The sequence below is a fragment of the Vidua macroura genome, chromosome 17 (genome assembly GCF_024509145.1).
Source record: "Vidua macroura isolate BioBank_ID:100142 chromosome 17, ASM2450914v1, whole genome shotgun sequence".
In the NCBI taxonomy this organism is placed as follows: Eukaryota; Metazoa; Chordata; class Aves; order Passeriformes; family Viduidae; genus Vidua; species Vidua macroura.
Window position 1 is genome coordinate 2273069 of NC_071587.1, and position 20299 is coordinate 2293367.

The following is a 20299-nucleotide window of genomic DNA, read 5'->3' on the forward strand; positions in this document are numbered from 1 at the left end:
AACCCAAGATAAAGAAGGAGAAGCTCTTTCTGTTAAAAGAGCCTGAGATAAAGAAGGAGGAGACAGAGCTGTGGCAGGGAAGGCACCAGGGGAGGGAGGTGCTGGAAGCAAACTGGGATGTAGTGAGCCTGCTGTGGGGAAGGGGCTTAGGATACATCACGTGCATTTTATTACTCACAGTGGCCCCTGGGATGAGGCAAAACCCCCAAATTCTGCTGCTTTGTTAGGCTTTAACCTGTGCTTTCTTAATTGTAAATGGTCTTGCACATGTGGTGGTGGTGAGCACTGGGAGCCTGGAGTAGGGTGCCTGATCCACACTCGGCTCTCAAAGCCACCACCTCACCTGAAAAAGGGAGGATTTTGGCTTCCAAAGCCTGTCTGCACCATAAACAGGCACTGAAGAGGATGGTCTTGCAAGGAGTGGGGCAAAACTGTCAGATGTAGACAGGAAATTGGGTTTTCCAAAGCAGTGGAGAGGTGGCTGAGAGCTGCAGCAGGGCTCCATCCACACAGCTTCCAGCGCCAGGAATGCTCCTGGTCTGGGTGTTGGGCAACTAAAGTTGAGAATCACTGAAATGACAATTGGAGGGGAGTGGATGTACGTATTTGAACAAATCTCTGTAATCAAATGGCACTGCTATTGATCTGGAAAATACTGTCAAGCTGCAGGGCTGTTCGACTAGAATTAATCCTCTGCAGGCTGGATTTTACTCTCTCTCCAAATAGGATTACTCATTTTTTCCATATTTCTGTGTTTGGTTTAAATACCCGTGACAGCTACAGAAGCTTGGATTTCTAATCAGAGCAGGGGTGTTAGATTTAGGAATTGGTTTGTTGTTTTAGAGGGGATATTTTTGCACAGGATATCAGTTCCTGCATGTTTTTTTTTTTTTTTCTTTACATATGTGGCCACAAGAATAAAGCATCATGTGCTTAGGTGATGTGTGTCCCCTCCCTTAATGGGTGGCCAGGAGTAGTTTCAATAACTTCCTCAGGTTGAGTTTAATTCCTTGTTGCATCTTTGCTCCCCCTGATTGTTTTGGGAATTTTTTTGGCTATGTCTGATTGTGGATGTTCTGGGTGTAAAATTCTTCCAGCTCAGTTAAGGCTGACTTTTAATGTGGTTTTCCCCCTCTCTGGGGAAGATTAAAATGGCACAAAAACCAAACACTGCTCATGTTCACTCCTGAAGGAGGCAATGTGATTGGATTTGGGTTTTGTTGAGGGCTGGAGCTCTTCTGCTCTGGGGAGGGGCTGGGAATGCTGGGGATGTCCAGCCTGGAGAAGAGAAAGTTCCAGGGAGACCTTAGAGCCCTTTCCAGTGCCTAACAGGGCTCCAAGAGAGCTGGAGAGGGACTTTGGACAAGGGTCTGGAAGTGATGAGAGGGTGTGCCTTGGCAGGGTTAGACAGGATATCAGGATGGAATTGTTCCCTGTGAGGGTGGGCAGGCCCTGGCACAGGGTGCCCAGAGCAGCTGTGGCTGCTCCTGGCAGTGCCCAAGGCCAGGCTGGACAGGGCTTGGAGCAGCCTGGGACAGTGGAAGGTGTCCCTGGCAGGGAGTGGGACGAGATGAACTTTAAGATCCCTTCAAACCCAAACCATTCTCCACAATTCTGTGACAAATTAAGCTTGTTAGCATAATCTTCCAAGTGCTAATTCAAATAATGGATGTATTGAAAAGAGGATGTTTGTTAAATGTGATAAATTTGCCAGGAATGGAGAGGTCTAATCTCTGTTTTGGGGATTGAGCTTGAACTCAAGGCAATGAGTGTCCCTTGCAACCCCACCAGCATCGCTTCAAAGGGAGCAGTCCCTTCTTGGCTCCACTGTCTTGTAAGGCATAAAGAAGGCAATAAAATGTTTGACTTTCCTGCCAGACCTGAGCCTGGAGGAGGAGGAGGATCCCAATTGGTTTCCATCAGATTCCAGTTAGCATGAATTTACGGTTTCTACTTAGTCTGATAAATGGCTTTGGCTGCCTTAGTGCATTTGGATTTATTTTTCTGTGCAATGGAAAGTGGTCAGCTTAAAAAGGCAAAGGCTTTCCAGGGTTGCCTTGAATTCAAGTGAAGCTTCTTTCTGAGGTAAGAACACAGCAGGCAAAAAATAAATCTGAGGCACATCGTGAAATATCTGTGGAATAGCAGAGAAATCAGAAGCAGTTTGGGTCTCTTGTGCTCGCTGTGGCAATGGGCTGTGATAGGCATAAAAATTTCACTGCAAACTGGAAAAATTCTTCAGATTTCCTTGCTTTCCTCAGAAACCACACTGAGCAGCAGGTATCAATAGCTCCCAGTGTTCAAACTTTGCTTGCATCGTTCTTTCCATGGAACATTCCCAGGAGAAGAAAGCAGAAGCAGATCAGCATGGTGAGCCAGGGAGAGCAGTTCTCCCCGTGCTGCCTGCACTTCTGCTTCCTTCTGCTGTGCTGGTGATGTCTGGGCTACAAAATCTGCTTTAGTGCATATTTAGGAGCAGACAAGCCTCTTGGGAACAGTGAGAGGGGTCAGTAGATGACATGTGGATGGACTCCTTGTGCCAGATTGGATGGGGGTTGGAGCAACCTGGAGCCCTGGCACAGGTGCCCAGAGCAGCTGTGGCTGCCCCTGGATCCCTGGCAGTGGCCAAGGCCAGGCTGGACAGGGCTTGGAGCACCTTGGGACAGTGGAAGGTGTCCCTGCCCATGGCAGAGGGTGGGGTGGGATGAGCTGCAAAGTCCCTTCCAACCCAAACCACTCTGGGATTTTGTGATTCTATACTTCACGCACCTGCCTCTGCCAGTGGTGAGCTCAGGGATGAGCTTAGGGATAGGTCACGGTTTGGGTGAGCTGAGGCACATGGATCATATGTAAGACACAATCCATGAGCCTTTCAAAGAAGGTTAGGCAATGACTTCCTGGTGTCCATAGTTTTTATACCTGGAGAACCCAAAAGCACACATCTATCTTTCTTACTCTAACGGTGAGCCGTGAGGTCTGGCTTATTCCTGCTTCCCTAGCAAGAAGTGGGGATGTCTTCCCTGAGGATGGTGGGGTTTTAGACACTGGGCTGTGGACACAGTGATGAAGAGTTGTGTGCCTTTTCATAAAGGTTTATAAAGTTGTTGTAACTATACTTAAAATACTTGCAGTGACCTGAGTTCTTGACATTTCAAGGTGCTTTAGGTTGTAAAAACATCGAAGAGATTTATTTGGCCATGGGTCGACAAAGGGTAGTTAGAACCCAGTTGTCACAGTTGTGGACAGCTTTTGTTTGTGTGAAGGGTTACAAGCTGTTCAGGTCCTTAAACTGAAATATGGTTAAAAAAGCAGGCAAGGGAACACCTTGTGCTAGTTACCTATTTCACATAAAGCCCCTTTATCCCAGCCCCAGGATGTCCCCTGTGCCTTCTGAGGGTACTTCTCTTATGGCTTTGACCCAAGGACCTGACAGATGCCAGGTGGCATCTCTTGAGCATCTGCTGTTCATCACAGAGCCCCCCTCTGTCACACTCAGACCAAAGTCAGCTTTTGAGTTCCCTGCCCAGTTCAGGCTGGTCTGGGGGTGGTGGGACAGGGCAGCACAGGGAGCAGCGGTGTCTGATGCTGGATTCTTAACGCTGGCAGCACAGGGCTGGTGCCATCTCCACTGGGGACAGAGCTGCAACATGAGCTTGCTTCTTAGAAGACGTCAGAGACTCCACATGAGAGCCACCGCTGTCGCCACGACCCGGCCGGGGACGGCTCCTGTTGGGGACCTCACAGCCTGAGGTGCCAGGGAGCCAACCATGAGATGCAAGTCCATAGGAAAATAACTTTATTAGTTCTGCTGTTGGTGGAGCTGCTTGGGTTGTGCCTCCCTTCATTGTCTGTGTAATTTAGAGATGGTTTTTCCATCTCAGCTTATGAAATATTGAGAGCTTCGCTATTTTGCGCAACCTCCATCAGAAGTGTCAGAAGCCCCAGCGAGCTGAACTTTCTGAACCTAAATGATTTATTGATGTGCCTTGCCAGCAGCCCCTCCAGTGGGGACTGGGGTGCTGGGGGCCACTGTTGGATCTGCCTGTTCCCGACCTGTTTTGCTGCCTGAGCATCATCTCTTGGGATGCTCCAGGTGTTTGTGTGCTGATACTTGAATGTGATTCACTTCTTTTTTCTTAACTGAAGCATGTGGAATTGCTGCTTTTGGGTGAGGTTTGGAGGAGGGAGAGCTGCTGTAAGCCTGTGTCCCCTCTGCCTGCAGCCAGTCTGCTCTTCTCAGAGTGATGTGTTTGCCCAGCCAGGGAAGCAGCAGCTTCATGTGCTTCTGCAACAGCCCAAAAATCTCCTGCCCAAATTGCCCCCCCATTATCATGCAGCATCCTGCCTATACTGGGAGGTCTGTCCTCTGCAGGAGGAGATCGTGGCCCCTGTGTTCAGGGACTCATGCCGTGCCTGCTTGCAGAATGCTTTTTAATGCTTCCTTTAAAGCAGCTTTCTCCCTTTACAGCCTTTTCCCCCTCCCAAAGAGAAGCAGAGGTACCTTAAACTAATTAGGAATAAGCAGCAGAGAAGCCAGGGTGAAGGGTTACGTGAGATGCCAGGGGGCAGTACCTCCAGAAGGTTTATGGACATAGCAGTTAGCAGTAGCCTGCCAGAGCACTGGGAATTTCATAAAAAGGAGCATTTTGCTGCCTGTGAACAAGTAACTATCCTGTCATGCCTGCACTAACTGTGGAGAATTTGGCATGTATGACTTTTGGACTTGTGAAAAAGCAGCATCCCCCAGCTTGAGCAGTGTCAGGCTCTTAGTTTGCTGGCTGGGGAAGCGTTGAGGTCCCTGGTTCTCAAAAAAAGTAGCTGGAGAGAGAGGTGTTGTTGACTGCAGAGATTTGGAAAGGATCAAGACCTGAACCTGTTAAGCTGTAAGGACTGGAGCAGCAGATCCCTTCTGAGATCTTAAAACGTGCCTGTGCATGGTGTGCAGGCAAAATGCAAACATTGCTTCTCCTCCTGGGGCGGTTTGAGAGGAGCTGGCAGTGGGATGGTGTGGAGCAGAATGGTTTGGGCAGTCTGGAGGGGTGCTGCCCCCTGCTCGGGGCAGTCCCCCGGCAGGCAGGGACGTGGCCAGGAATGCTGTTGTGTAAATCCGTGTTTGCCCAGCGCCCGGCTGGGGGTGAGTGGTGCCGGGCTGATGGGATTAGTCAGGGGCCTCCAGTTAATATCTGTTGTTCACGCCGCACCTCGGGGAGCAGCCTGTCAGGATTACCAGGAGGATTGTAGGTGGCACAGCAGCCACGTCTGTGCATTAATGGGAGGAGGGAAATGGTCAAATGTGGTCCTGCCCGATGGGTTCCTGCTCCGGGCCTCCCTCGCTGCTCTGAGATCTCTGGTGGAGTTTACTCCCTGTATAAAACATTTCGGATTTACATTTCCCTTTAACACTTCCTCTTCGAGCCGGGTAGTATGTTACGCATTTAATTGCTCTTCCTTTGAATTTTCCAGTCCGCGTTTGGTACCCTTGCAACATCAGTATCTTGTTATCTTGTTGTTGCTTCTAATTGCTAACACATGCCAGTTTTCCAGCGCCGCAAACTCTGGCACTGGGCTTGCGGGGATGGGGGGTGGAGTTTGCAGCGAAGATTTACGTGCATGGGGAAACCTTCGGAAAATTAATCCGCCGGTTTACCCAACAGCTCATCCCGGTTTCCAAAGCCAGGGCTGAGACAGCGGCTGCTGTGCCCCCGGTGCCGCACAAGGCTGCTTTGGGGAGGGGGGCGGCGGAGCCGCTTCTGCTCCTGCCGCTGCCTCGCTGTTCCTGCCGGCCATAAACAAATTGGGTGTATTTAACAAGTTAATGTCAGGCGGGCGGCGAGGCGCTGGTAGGTGTGTGCCTGGTGACATCAGCTGGCGAGCAGCCTGGCAGCAGCGCGGCGCAGGCAGGGAGCAGGCAGGGAGCCGAGGGTGTGTGCCTCTAAGCTGGGTATTCTGGCAAGGTGGAGAGCTGGTCTGTTTGGCAGGACCTTCCCATCTGGGATCCATCTGTGTTTCCCTGGAATCGGACAGGCGGCTCCAGGCAGTGAGAAATCGCAGATGTGCGGGACCTGACACATGTCCAGCTAATGAAAGGAGAAGGCAGGCTGGGCTCCGGCTGCGCTCGAAGATCACGGGCGGAGGAGGAGGAGGAAGAGCGCTTTTCTTTCTATTTGAAAGAAACGAGGTGTATTGCACAGCAGCTGGATCCTTGCAACCTCGCTGGCTAGGGTAAGCAAGGAACGGGATTATTTTGAAGCAGCGCTCGGCGTACCCGGGGCGGTGGGGGATGCTCGGGGGGATGCTCAGCCCTGCAAGGTTTGGGGAGCGCCTTGGCTTTCGCAGGCGGGCTGGGGAGAGCCTCCAGCTCGGGAGCAGGTACGGGAGAGGCTGGGAGCGGCGGCCGCAGCGCTTTGCCAGCCCTGCCTCGGTCCTCTGCAGTGCTGGGGAAAACTTCAATAGCCCAGCCGGCTGCATGCGAGGATTCTGCAGCTGAAAAAACACTAAACTCTCTCTGAGGAGAGCTGCGGTACAGCTCGTTCTGGGTTGCTATGGAATGTTTTGGTTTTTTTTTTTCCTTCCCCCCCCACCCCCCCTCCATGAGCAGAGGGCTGGGATTTGGCGTTTTCTGGGGAAATGGCAATGCAGGAAGGGTTTTGTGTGTTTCAGCAGAACGTGTTTTTCTGCTGTGCCTAGGTTTACTCTGGTTTCTGCATGCCGGTATTGAAGCTGGGGTTGGGGAGGGGGGGGAGGTGTAAACTGCAGAGGTGGGTTTCTTCCATTGGCTCCCAAATTTCCTTAATTTCCCCCGTGTTTTCAGGGCTTCTCTGCATTGTGTCAGAGGCTGCTCCCTTTTTGTCTTTGCACTCCTTGAGCAGCAACTGATGCTCCCAGCATCTAAATCTCCCAGATCAATCTTGTGATACCAGAACACATCTCCCCTATATATTTTCACTGTCGGGCTGTAGACAGGCTGTATTTTCTCTTTTTCTATTGTAATCCCTGGATCCTGTATATTTAGTTTAAACCTGCCCTTTTGCTCCTTCCCTGTCTTTTGGGAAGGTTCAGCAGTTGAAATTACTCCTCTGACCCTCTGGTGTAGCTTGTTGTAGAGATCCCTCTGTTGCATGTTTAAGCTGACCAAATATTTTCTGCCCCCTACACCACTCAGCTCCTGTGCAATGATACTCAGTCCATTTTATGTGCTGGAGAAATCCTGCCCAGCTACAGGAGATGCACCAAAATCAGCACTCAAAGTTTGGGGAGCTGAAATGTTGCTGAGTATCGCTTGCTGTCAGGCTGGAAAAAGAGAAAGGAGTATTTGCTGGGTTGCTTGGTGCAGGATGATTCTCTTTGGTGTTGCTTTGTCCAGGTTAGCTTTAAACATGCCAAATGACAGGGTTTCCTGAGGGAGAGCCTGGCTGGGCTCCCTGGCAGCATGCTTGGGCTATAGCTCTGTGCTCGGCCAGTTTGGCCACTCCATGGGCCACCTTAAGATTTTCCTTCTTTTGCAGCATGTAAGCATTTGGGTAGAGGCTTTTAGAAATACTCTATATTATAAGTCTGCTTCTAGATACACATCAAACACCCCTCCTGTGTGTCCCTGGAGAGGAGGCAGAAGGAGTGTGTGCACTTCCATGTCTCAAAGTGCACCAGCACAAAGGAGTTTGAAACCCCAAAAATGTCCAGCAAAGCCGTACAGGGTGTGATGATATCTAGGAGCAAAGAGCCGTGCTCCTCTGCTGCAGCTCTCCTGGAGACTTCCCGAATTTGTGAAGGCAGTGCAGGGTGTTGGAGCAGCTGCCCCTGCGGTCTCCTTGCGGGTCGAGCCCTGATTAAGCAAACGGAAGTTCTGCCGGCATCAGGGCAGCACGATTTGGCCATTAAACAACTAATTTGGTAGAGTCTTGCTCAAGCCCTGCAGGAAACTTTCTTTTTTTCCTCAGGCTCCTTTATTTTTAAAAAGGATTTGGGGTGCCTGATGAGCTGAGTGCTTAGATGAGAGAGGTGGTTGTATTTTGGGAAAGAGGGTAGCTTGAAACTCTTGTCGCCAGACCTGATAATGTTATAGAAATGCTGCAGGACATCCAAGTGAAGACACTTTTTTCCCCCTGCTATTGTCTGCTGGATGACATGATTTTCACTATTAATATGGAAAAGATGTTTAGTCTGATTTCTGGAACTACCTAGGCTTCACCTAAATGACTGTGTGCCCTTCACAGCCAGGCAGCCCAGCACATCCAGCAGTTAGAGAAACACACAAATAATGCAGAACTCAGAGACTCCAGTGTGGGAAACAAGGAAAAAGGAGTAAAGGAACGGCAGTTTGAGCAAATACTGCCAACAGGAAAGTGCAGCTAAGCCAAGAGAAGGATTTTGAAGGGTTTGAGGAAGGAGCAGAATTGCTAAAGGCAAGAAGAATAAATCGTTAATCTGAGAACTCTATTACACAGGGAATGCCCCGAGGAAAAGAGCAGAAACTCCATTTAATAGTGAAAATGCCAAGCCAGGCTCTGCTCTGCCCAGGGACTGGAGCCACAGCCCCTACTTACTTCCAAGATGCTGCTATTTTTGCAACTTGCATCTGCTGGTGTTGCAGAGGCTTGTTTAAACCTGCCAAAGCAAAGGCAGCTTTGCTCACGTGAACCCTGGGTCAGGCTGTTGGGTTTGGGTTTTTTTCTGGTTTATTCTGAGCCTTACAGGACCAGGGTCCCCAAGAGAGTGGGGTTTCACTTAATGCTGCCTCCCCTGTCGCATTGAGTGTGAGTCCCAAATTATTTTATTGCTGCTTCACAGAGCTTTGTCTTGCGTCACCCACGGCGGAATTCGGCTTGTAGAGGTTATCACTGGTTTGACAGGTTTGTGTGGTTTGACTGCAGGAGCTGAGTTTTCAAGTCAATCAGCCCTTCAGTCCCCAAATTGACCCATAAATGCAGTAACCACCAGCAGCATTTAGCAGGAGGCAGCGCTCTCCCACAGTTATGGGATGGGATGGGGGAGCCAGGTGGCCTCTTGTTTTCTCCAGATCTGTTTTTTTAAGCTTTGGACAAAAAACAAGATTTGTTTGACATGTATGTGTGATGTTTATAGTATAGCTGGAGAGCTGAACACAGTCATTTGGGGACTTGGACACATGCAGCAGATTTAAGTCAATGCTGGCTAGGTTTTAAATCTGAGCAGGAGATGGTCATAATCTGTTGCCTGTTTGGTTTTTTTCCCATTATAAAAGCTGGCTTATCCATACTTCTTCTGGGCTGGATTGTAAGCTTGCCTTTATCTAGTGACTATTTCCATATCTGATTGCTTGTTAGGAGCTAGGTATGAAATGTGTTTCGACAGACACTCCAGAGCAGTCCCTGGGGGCAGCATCACTGCAGGTCTCTGGGAGTCTGTTCAACTTTTATTTTTATGAGGGAGACTGCCTTAATTCATGCAGTGTTCAGGGAACGGCTGGAAAAACCTTTGTTTAGAGCAAGAGCAGCAGCCAGGAAGAAATGGTGAGCGGTGATCCCACAGTTAAAGTGCAGCACAGAGAGGCTTGGGTTCAGTTCCTGGGTCTGCAAGCAATTTTCTGAGGCAGGACCTTGACCTTAGCATGGCTTTGTGTGTCAGCAGCTTATGTCCAACAGGACAATAGCAATTTCAGAGGTTTCAAAGCATTTTAAAGTGTAACTATCATGCCTTTTATTGGGCTGGGCAGTGGCATTTTTATAAGCTAAGCTTAAGGTTTTAGAATAATGCGTACTGAATTTCCTCGACGCGCTGCCGGCCGTGGGATTCCCATCTCTGGTGGCTGCAGCACGACTTGGGGTATTGAAGGAGGACACTCACAGGTGGCCAGAAGAACCATTTAGAACCACCAACACTTGCAGATCTTCAAAGTCAAGAGTCAGTTTTCCTTCCTCGCCTCATCTGTGGCAGCGGGATGCCGCAACCTGCCGGCGGGATGCCGTGTAACCATCCCTTTCACCAAAAAAAAAAAAAAACCTCGAAATCCCCAAAAGTGTCGCTAGCCGTGGCGGAGGGGAGGATGAGGAGGCTGCGGCTCGGACCTGTTGCAGGGGGGAGCGGGCATTGTGCGAGCAGATGTGCCGGGCGCTGCCGCTCCGTGCGCTGCCCGCAGCGCCAGGTGCAGCCATTGTTCCGCTGCTCCCCATTCAGCCGCCCTCGCTGCCGCTCTGCGCCCGCTCCCGCATTGTTCCTCCAGGAAATTAGCATTAAAAACCCATCCCAAACCCCCACGTCCCTCAACTGCAGGTGACTGTTATTGGCCCCAGCTGCCACCCTTGTGCTTGATTACTTCCATATGGGGCTGTGGCAAGATGTAGGATCCTCTTATTGATTTTTTTTTTTTAATATTTTTCCCCTTTTTTTTTATTCCCAGCCTTTCCCTCCGCCCCACACAGACCCTTCAGCTTCAACAAAACCCTGAAATCTATTAAGCCCCCGATAGGCTCCAGTTGCTGTTACAACTGGGATGAACATTTTACAAGCAAAGCTAATTACACCCTCTTTGCTTTCTTCCTTTCTTCAGCCCCCACCCCATAAATGTAAAATAACCAGAGGGCAATTGGTAGTAAATTAAATCTTTGCAGTGTCCTGAGAGGAGGTTTCCTTGCTAGCAGGAAGAAGTCTGCTGGGCTTTAGATGTTTTGTTATCTGGGTTTGGACTTGTTGGGGTTTTTTTGGTGGGTGTTTTTTGTTTTTGTTTTTTTTTTTTTTGTTTTTTTTTTTTTTTTTTTTTAACTAGGAAATGGGAAACTCTGGCATACTGCTGTGACACACCTATTAAAGGGATACACAGATCCCAGCCTGGGTCTGGATAGGAAAGGAAAACATAATTAAACAAGTGGGATGTTAATTTGTGAGTGTAGTCAGCTGTTGAGAGGAGCCAAGGAGAAACTCCATGCCAACTGAGGTTACAAATTTCTAGGAGCAATGTGATTTTCTCCTCGTACGATTTATCTACAGGCAGATTCCATGAAAGTCCAGATCTCCTAAAATATCCCCTGGGGTATTCCCTGGGTTTTCCTCACGATAGGATGGGCTGCAGTTGGCAAGAGGAGGAGGGAGGGAGCATCCCTTGCTGCCCTGGCTGGGCCTGAGAAATGCACCTGCTCTCCAGAGGCACGCTGGGGAGCACGGGTGGGTCACGTCCTGTGACGTGCCATCGGCCCACGCAGCCTGACCCACTTTGTGCCAGGCAGGAGTGGAGGAGGGTGGCAGCTCATGCCCATGCTGGAGGCATCAGGCAGAGCTTCCCTCTGTGCCCCTGCCCGAGCAGCCTGGGGGCCAAAGCCCTGACCCAGGCCTGAGGTCGGTCGGTCACACCTCTCTGGAGAAGTGTTGGGTTTCCCTCACCCAGCTGGGACCCCCGAAGGCTGTGCTGGTGGGGTTTGTGCTGGAGGCTCCTGCCAGAGCAGCTCATGAGGGGATGGTGGTCCTTGGAGCACCATGGAGATGTTCCTGCTCCTGCCTGGGCCTCAGGGGCTGCTGAAGGTGAGACCTTACCAGAACCTGGTACGCCTCAGCTGTTCCAGCTTGGGAAGCCATTCCTCAGGGAATCATCACCTTTTGTGGCTTTGCATTCTTGGTGGTGCCCCAGCAGCCACTTCCATGGGATCTCTCTTGTTCCTGCTGGTGATGCACTGAGCAGTTTGAGCAGAGACCTGGCAGGGCAGCATGGCAGAGGTGCTGCGGTGTCCCATCGTGGTACAGATGCAGGAAAGCAAACCTCTAGCTGGAAATGATCCTAGAAATGCCCCTCTCTGCTCACAAAGAGACATGGAAGATATATCCATAATGGAGAATGACATTTTATTCAGCAGAGTCACTGCACTGAGACTTTGCTCAGATACAGAAGTCTTTAGGGACAGCTGGAGCTTGGTTGGTTGATCTCAAGATTACAGATGCAAACTTACTTATGGATGGGGAGTGGACTTGCCCTAAGGCTTTGTGTCTCAGCATTGGTGCTCCACCATTTGTCAGGCTGACCTTCAGCATGAGCTGCATCCTGTCTTTGATATGTGGGACCTGCCAATGTAGACTGTGAGGATTTAAAATAAAAATTCTGGTTGCTATCTGAGAATATTGTTCAGCTGAAGTACTTGGTTTATTTACTGCACGTCCCTCCTTCCTGATCCAGACCTCTCCTGGCTTGGCTGCCTGGCATGGACCACCCAGCTCTTCCTGGGAAGCATCTGTGCAGGTGCAGTGGTGGGGAAGGTGGACTTCTAAAAAAATCCCAGCTCTTAGGGGTGCTGTGCAGCCTGGGGACAGCCACTGGGTACAGCAGGTCAGAAGGTGGATGAAGGAGGCAAGGCAAGCTCATGGAATATCTCGAGCGATTTTCCTCAGACTTGTTTTAAACCCTTCAAAGTCAAATCTCAAACTTAGGGGGTTTCTTCTCCCTAATTAAATTAACAGGCCATATGGTGTTTACTGTGAGCGCCTGCAATATGGAAGGAGCTACCTCCTGGATCACTTTCTTTTTTCAAAAGCTGCTGCTTTACCTGATGTCACTGTTCTGAAATGTTCTTTTCAGCAGCGGGCATGAGGGGTTATTTCTGCCACCTCAGTGCTGTTGGTGTCACCTTCTGATCCCAGGGTTGAGCTGTACCATAACCTGTTTCTGCAGCTTTCTTTGTTTTTTCTTGTTTTTTTCTTAGGCCATTTTGCTGCTTAGTGAGGAGTGTGTATAAGTCAGGGTTTTTTTCATGCTTTTTCACATGCAGGTGATGATTCTTGTTCTTGGAGCTGAGGAGAATAGAAAACAACTCAGGGTGGTTTTTTGGGGGGATGCTAGTGTTTTCTTTTAACAACTGCTACCTTTTTTTTTTTTTCATTGAAGGTAACATGACCGTCTCAGAAATATGTCAAACCGCAAGTTTTGTAGAGTTTTGTTCTTTATTAATGGGCTGGTTTTAAAGAACTTACTTTGCATGTGCTGCTTTTATCTTTGCATGAAATGTGGAGGAGGAAGTGAAGACCTTGAGGAAGAAAAATCATTGGGTTTTTATAAGATCCTTGCAGTTAGCTGAACAGGAAACAGGGTAAGAATCTCTAAACTTGTAGGAGAAGTCAAGGAATGGAAAGTCTCGCATTTTGCTGTCTGTTTTGAGCTGCCCTCACTCTTCTAGCAGGGATTTTTGGTAATCATCATTTGTGTGCGAGTGCACTTGCTGTGAGCTCACCCTGCAACTCTCCAGTGGTGTACCTTAACCTCTGTCTGTGATTTTTAACTTGCTGGTGCATCTGTTCCATAGGGGCTGGGTGACCCTTCATCTCCAGCCAGTCTCAGCTGCTTGTGGGGTGTCTGAGCTCCCAGGAACAGATCCATTTGTGGCCGCTGAAAACACCCTGCCACATTAGCATATTCCTGCAACGTATGCTCCAAGGGTGTTTCTTTGCAGAGAAGCCTCTCTAAAGATAGCACCGTGAAGTTCTGTGTTGTCAACCAGGGACACTTGATCTAAAAAACAACATTTGATACACAGACAAGGTTTGCAAGTGCCATCTGGATTCTGGGAGATGAGCTAGGTTGTCTCTGTTTTGCATACACTCACCAGGAAAAAAAAACAAGTGTGTGCAGGCGGATGAATTCTTCAGAATCACCTGAGCAGAACTGTTTAGTCCACATGAGTGTCCTCAGTGACATGGGACACCTGTGTAATGCCATACCACTGGGTATCATGTCCCTCTGGACCTTCTTAGGGTGCTGGAAATAATTCTGTAGTTCAGTGATACGTTATTGAAACCCAGGTGGGATCAATTGAAATTCTCTCACACCAGTAGTATTTTAATCTCCTTTCCAGCATACTGCAAGGCAGAACCTGCAAATGATGCAAAGCCCTGCAGAAATGGGCATCTTTTTAGGGAGGTGGGGACGCAGGGAACGCAGATGTCTTTGTCTGGCTTCAGTTCTGCCTGGTGGAGAGGCTGTCCTCAAACCCATGCCAGTGCTGAGAGAAACCTGAACACCGTGAAAACCTAAAGTAGCTCTAGAGGGCTGGACAGCAAACTCCCTGTCCCCATCTTCCCAGGGACATGTAGCTTACAGAATGTATTTTCCTTCAGGGCCTATTTCTTGACTTTCTAGTTATCCTCTCATATGCAAATCTAATTTGCCTAATGGGCTGGTGAGTGTAATTGAAAGGCAGCCTGCACTTACACGATAGTGAAAAGTCTCACCTGTGCCCAGGCACAGATGGGGCTCTGCCTCACTGCAGCATCATTAGAGGAAATTTATAGGCGCCGTGTCACAGGCTTTGCTGTGACCAGGGAAGGAAGATGACAGTTTAGAACAGACTTGGGGCTTTGCTGGGTTGTTTTGTGCCCTGGTCTCACAACTTTGGCAATTGAGCTTTTTGGGTTTTTGTCTTGCCCTGTGCTCCAGTTGATGGGGAGCAGGTTAATGCAGGTTACTGGTAACTACTTGAGGACAACGCTAAGAAGGATGAATTGGAAAATCTTGTCTGTGCTGTGTGATGGGCTGAAAGCAAGTGCAGCAGCCGCTGAGCCAGCCTTCCCTCTCCAGTCCCTGTGCATCACTGAGTCTCCAGAGGTTATCCATGGAAATTCTCCACCTCTGCTGCCCACGAGCGGGAGGGGAAGGAGGCACACAGAAACAGTCACTGCTGTGCACCCATCTCTGCTGGGATAATTCCCTGAACAGACCAAGAAATTGTGGATCCCCCATCCCTGGCAGTGTTCATGTTCCAGTTGGACAGGGCTTGGAGTAACCTGGTCTGGTGGAAGGTGTTCAGGGGTTTGGGACAGAGTGATCTTCAAGGTCCCTTCCAACCCAACCATTCCATGATTCTAAACACTGAACTTTGATGGTTCTCCTGTTCATCCTGATCTCTCTGTGCCTGGACTCTACAGGGGATGCTGGCTCGTGGGGCTCCAGGTGTGTAGGGGCCCCTCTACATCATCAGGCCTCTCCAAAACACACCCCTAAGTGTGTTCCTCCTGTGCTGCCAGTTCCAGGGAATGGTGGAAATTTTCCACAAGCTGGTCAGGCTTGGGGCACAGAGGAGGAGCCATTTGTGTAGTGGTGTGAGGAGTGTTTTTAAGAGGCAGAATTGTCATCTTGGCAGGGCTCCTGTGTGTGCCAGTGATGGCAGGGACTATTAGCTGGGCAGCACTGAATGCACTTAGCGCCCAAGTGAATGAAGTGAGCTCTGCACAGAGCCAGGGAGCTGGGGAGTCATTAGTGAGCCTTGGCTACCTCAGTAATATCAGCAGGGCAGTGAGAGGGGTGTTGGTGTGGGCAGCAGTGCCAGGGCTGCCTGGGAAAGCCAGCCTGGCTGTGGGGCAAGGGACACTCCTGGTCACACAAGCTCAGGGTGGGTCCAGCTGGAAGGGACCACAGCAGCTGGGTCATCCCGGAGCACGTGGCACAGGGCTGTGTCCAGGCAGTCCTGGAACACCTCCAGTGAGGGAGATATTTGCCCTCCCTGGGCATTCCCACACAGTAAAGAAGTTTTTCACGTTCATGTGTAACTTCCTGGGCATCAGTTCCTGCCTGTTCCTCTTGTCCCCACAGAGCAGAGTCTGGTCCCTGCTGTGACCCTTCCCTGCAGACACTGACAGAGGGATGGAGTCCCCTCTGGCACTTGTAGGAGATTGTAAATAATGAGGATAAAAGAGATTTTCCAAGTCTTTTCCAAGTTCCTCATGATTTCTTGGACAACTCGCCCAATTTTGGATAAAGTCTGGTGGAGCTTTAGCCCTGGGGCTGGCTGGCAGTGATGAGCTCCTGCTCTTCAGCCTCCATCTGGAGAAGGGAAGACTCTGTGTTAGAGTCTGCTTTATATTTGGAAATGGTATGACTTCAGGGACCCAAGGGGGATGTTTTTCTGTATGCTTCCTTGATTGCTTCATTTTGGGTTTGTGGTAGAACTTGGTTATGGTTTGTTTTGCACTGCATTTGGTTTCTGTTTTGATTTTGCTAAAATGACCATTGTTTTCATCTAAACTGGCCCATCTGACTATGAGTTTCTGGACTGCTTTCTTCTCCAGATGGTCAGGATTTGTACCTGGTCTGTGCTTAACAAACAGGTTTGTTGTTAGTTTTGGGGTTTTGTTTCTAGTTTAATATAGGCTTTTCTAATGGCTTTGGGTGTCCTTGGTATTATTTGTGCCTCTCTGTGGTCACGTTGGTTGTTATGGATTAAATGTGGTTTTCTGCCTTGAGATCTCACTTCTTTCAGAAGTGCTTTTTTTAATTGCTGTTATTTACAGTTATTGGTAGTGGTGCTTGAGCTGGTAGCACTGCTGCTTTGTGTCTGCCTGGTATGCAGAGATCTTTTTATCCCAGTTTGTGCTTTACTTATTTGGAGTACTCTCTACTCACTGGATACCCCTACTCTTAAACCCCAGACCTGCTGTTCCTGTTCTCCTTAGCCCAGATCCCTGTGCTCAGTGATATTCATGATGCTCTAAGAAATCCAGATTTGCTCAGTACTGGTTGTTTTCTGAGGTCAGTGCTGATTTTAAGGTTCATTTATAGTGTTGGGGACCAAACCATCAAGCAGCAGGGTTTGGAAGATGGAGGACAGCAAGAGGGATGTCTTCTTAAATGGTTTTAAAGCTTGACTTTAAATTCCTTCTGTATGTCTTTAGTAATCAGGTTTAAAGCTCCCAAATATTCAGTCACTGGATGATTTTAAGGAGGGTTTGAATTCATCCTTTTATTCTAAAAGATTTAATGATTTTTCAGACTCTGTCCTTTTTCCTTGTGTTGCTTGAACTTCTGAGGTGCTCCAGGCTGTCTCTGCCCTGCTGTGCAGATCCCTGGGGTGTGTCAGTGTGGGATGGGGACCTGTCCAGGTCATGGACAGTGCCTGTGTTTGTTGTACCTAGTGAGGCAGGATCACTGTGGATGCCTGAGGAAAAGGACACATTTGGACAGACAAGGCTGTCTCTCCTGAAGGAGCTGCTGTGGCTGAAGGATTTCTGGGTTCTCTGATGACAAAAAACTGGAGTAAACCTTGCTGTCCTCATAACAATCTGTGGGAGCTGTTGTACAGACCGTGCACGTCCCTGTAGGAACTTGTCCTGCGTGTGGCCACAGTTATTCCCAGCAGCCAACTGGGAGCAGAGGCACAGGGTGGGCAGGATCTCAAGTGCCAGGAGTTGTGGGATTGGGATCTGAGCTCACCTGGCACTGTGATAAGGGATCTCACACCATCCCTCAGCTGCTTGGGGTTAAAAATGGACCAGGCAGTGGAGTGGACTCTGCTGGATGGGATGCTTTTCTCAGAGGAAACTCCCAGAATGGTTGTCCTTGGAGAGGCAGGGATTCATCCCGCAATGAGAACAGCAGGGCTGCTGGTGGGAAGCCTTCAGCAAAGGGGCTCACTGTGCTGACCCAGAAACAGCACCCTTCTCAGCACCTCCTAAATTTCTTATGGAATTGGCTAGAAAATGTCCTCCTTTCCCACAACTTTTCCTGCTGAAACTGAGAGCTGGGACATAAACCACCAGGCAGTGAAAAAAGAGGCTCGACCATCAATTTTGGGATGAACCAGACTCACAGTGCAGAAGCTGCAGGATTCCCTTGGGAAGGGGGTTGTCCTGGGGAAGCCATGGGAATGCCAGACCTGCAGTGCTCCCCTGGGTTTCCTGGAGCAGCTCAGCAGGGAGCAGGGCAGTGCTGCAGAGTGGGAGCTGTGGCCTCGCTGCACTGGTGGCCATCAGCTCCTGCTGGGATCTGCTCTGTGCACATTGCCCTCTCCTCATTTCTTTTGGTAAAGTCGGGCAGCAAGGAGGCTCAGGGTCCTAAATGGAGTTTGTGGGGTGGTGGTGGGATGAATTTGTGGCTTAAATCTCTTATGATGGATTTTTAAACCACAAACTCTGCTCAGACACCTCTAACTGCAGCATCTGTGTAAGAGGCGCTTGTGCAGGAGAAGCTGCAGAGCAGCCAGAACCCCCTGGGAATGCTCCCCTTGGATGAGAGAACCCTGTAACCCTCCCTGAGGCTCCTCCAGAGCCGTTCCTGAGAAGCCCAGCAAGGGCTGCAGTGGTGGTGGCCCCGTGCTGGATCCTCCATGGAGAGCTGTGGGTTCCCTGTGCAGCTCCTTGGGTCACTCCTCGGAGCCTGCTCCAGCAGTTCTGCTTTTCCCAAGCCTCTTTAAATCAGTGGATGCATTCCCATTGACTGTTTGGAGCTGCAGAGAGCCCCTTGGAGCTAATTAGTAATTAGAGGATGCCAATTAACCACGGTTCCCCAGGCTCTGCTGCTTTGCTGGGGCTGCTGGGTCGGAGAAGGAGGGAACAAAATGGAGCCCAGCACGAATGTGTTTCATCTGGAGAGCAGGAGAAGGGTGGAGCTGCTTGTTAAATGGCCAGCAGTCCAAGTTTTGAAAGGATTTATGAGGGCTAGATAAAATCATGTCCTAAAGGCTGTCTCGAAGCCTCTGTTAAGGTGGAAAATGCTTTCTAAACTTAGAGCTTGTTTCACTGTGTTTCCCCTCTCTTGGACCTCCCAAAATTTTACAGGTACAAAAGTTTCAGCTTTATTTACTGCATAGTGTTTAGCCTAGGCAGAATGAAAAAACAGATTTGCACTCTCAAAATTACAGTGCTCAGTTGTTTTGCTGTATAACCTGTGGATTATACGCCTGCCCACCTTGGGAAATGTGGTTCCTAAACTATGGCAGAATTTAAGGAATGCTCCTGAGGGAAACAGGTTTTTACTGCCATTGCCAGGGGAGACTCGGTCACTCAACCATGAGTTTCCCACTTGTTGGATCACTTCTTACTCTCTGGTGTAAAGTTGGTGTTCACTGGACCCCAGAGGGGTGAATCCATGGCCTTGATGCTCTGGTCAGGGAGCCATTTCAGAGCTTTTAGGAGTGTAACCCCTTAAAGCCAACTCTTAAAATTAATTTTTCTATCTAAAAATAGCTGAGATGGTAAAAGTGCTGCTTTTATTTTATTTTTTTAATACAAGCATAATTAACTCAACTCTTGCTTTCACTCTACACAGCATTAACAATAAGTAATACCCAAGCTCTCTTTTGCCCTGACATCTCATTTCCCCACGTGTAGAAGCGCCACAAAATAATCATTAATAAAAAAACCCAATCTTTGATAGCAGGCTGTTGCTCCAAGCCTTTCTCCATGGTGTCCCTTCTGTACGTGTTGTGTCTGGGCTCCACCAGCCTCAGGAGCCGTTAATCTTCCTGGTGTTTTCTTCCCTGAGGCAAATGAGACACAGATGTTCCCATCTGGAAACTTTGCTCCCGCCACCGTTGTTCCGCTCGGAGTCGGAGGCTTTGGAGAGCAATGCAGCAGGCTGAGACTTTTAAGAACTAATTTTTTGCCATGATTGTGATAATTGCCCGTTTGATATCTGTAACTGCTTTCATTTTTCATTCCAAGTGCTTTAGCCCAAGGAGTAAATAGTGCAGGGGAGGAAATATTGCTTAATATTGTTATGGGAGTGGGTGATTTAAAAAAAATAGTCTTGATTCTGTAATGTTAAATGGAACAAGGAATTAATGAAAAATTACCAAAATACTTCGCAGTATCTAAGCAAATGAATTAGTGAGCAGCTCTGGCTTTGCTGAACGAGTGCCCTGTCCCACGTTATAACCCAGCCAAAGGGGTGGTTGGGGAGGTTGTGTCACTCCCCTCAATCCCCAGAGTGCTTCCTATCCTAAAACTGCAATGCAGGCCTTGGTTTCCAGGAATATATTCTCCTGGGCTATATTCCAGGAGTGTATGCCTCCCTCCAGGGTGGCTGTCTCTGATGAGGGCAGAGCAGTCAGCTGGGGAGGATGAGGAGGGTTCCATGCACCAGGGCACCTCGGGCTCCCTGGCAGAGCTCACAGCATCCCTTTGAGACAATGATGAGCAAAAGCTGCTGCCAGGGATAGCAGGGGATGAACTTGGGTACCCAAAATTTATTTGTAGGGATGCTAGTGGTGTGGGAAGGGAATGGCTGTGGTGTGGTGGCTAGAACAGCAACAGCTCCTGGGTGGAAATGGCTGTCAGGGTAGCTATTGCCTGCCTCCTTCATGGAAAGAGAGCAGGAGAGTGGGGATTACCACAACAGGGTGGATTGTGTTCTTGTAGAAGCAAGATGAATTTGGGGGCTTGATGTACAACAGCTGTGGGGTGTGTTGGATGTGATAGTTTGTGGGGTGAATCCCAGATCCCACAGGTTTGGTCCTGGCCCCAGAGGAGGGCCGAGCTCAGGAGGCAGGAGTGCCCTGCAGGCAGGTTTGTGCTGCTGGGTCTGACACGGCCATGGCACAGGCAGAGCTGGAGCTGCCACCGCCTTGTCTGCCTGCGA

The 20299-nt window shown here is 49.3% G+C and overlaps 1 protein-coding gene across 5 annotated transcripts in view; it reads left to right on the forward strand.

Annotated features, from left to right (window-relative positions):
• CBFA2T2 (CBFA2/RUNX1 partner transcriptional co-repressor 2) overlaps positions 1 to 20299 on the forward strand; it is a 57932-nt gene that overhangs the window by 14938 nt on the left and 22695 nt on the right. The window contains exon 1 of one of the 5 annotated variants that reach the window (XM_053992687.1): positions 5933 to 6222. The exons of 3 other annotated variants lie outside the window; for them this stretch is intronic. The gene's annotated coding sequence lies outside the window, so the exon portion shown is untranslated. Of the gene's footprint in view, positions 1 to 5932; positions 6223 to 15787; positions 15819 to 20299 lie in introns of those variants that run through there. One more of the 5 variants, XM_053992688.1, reaches the window with a different exon arrangement.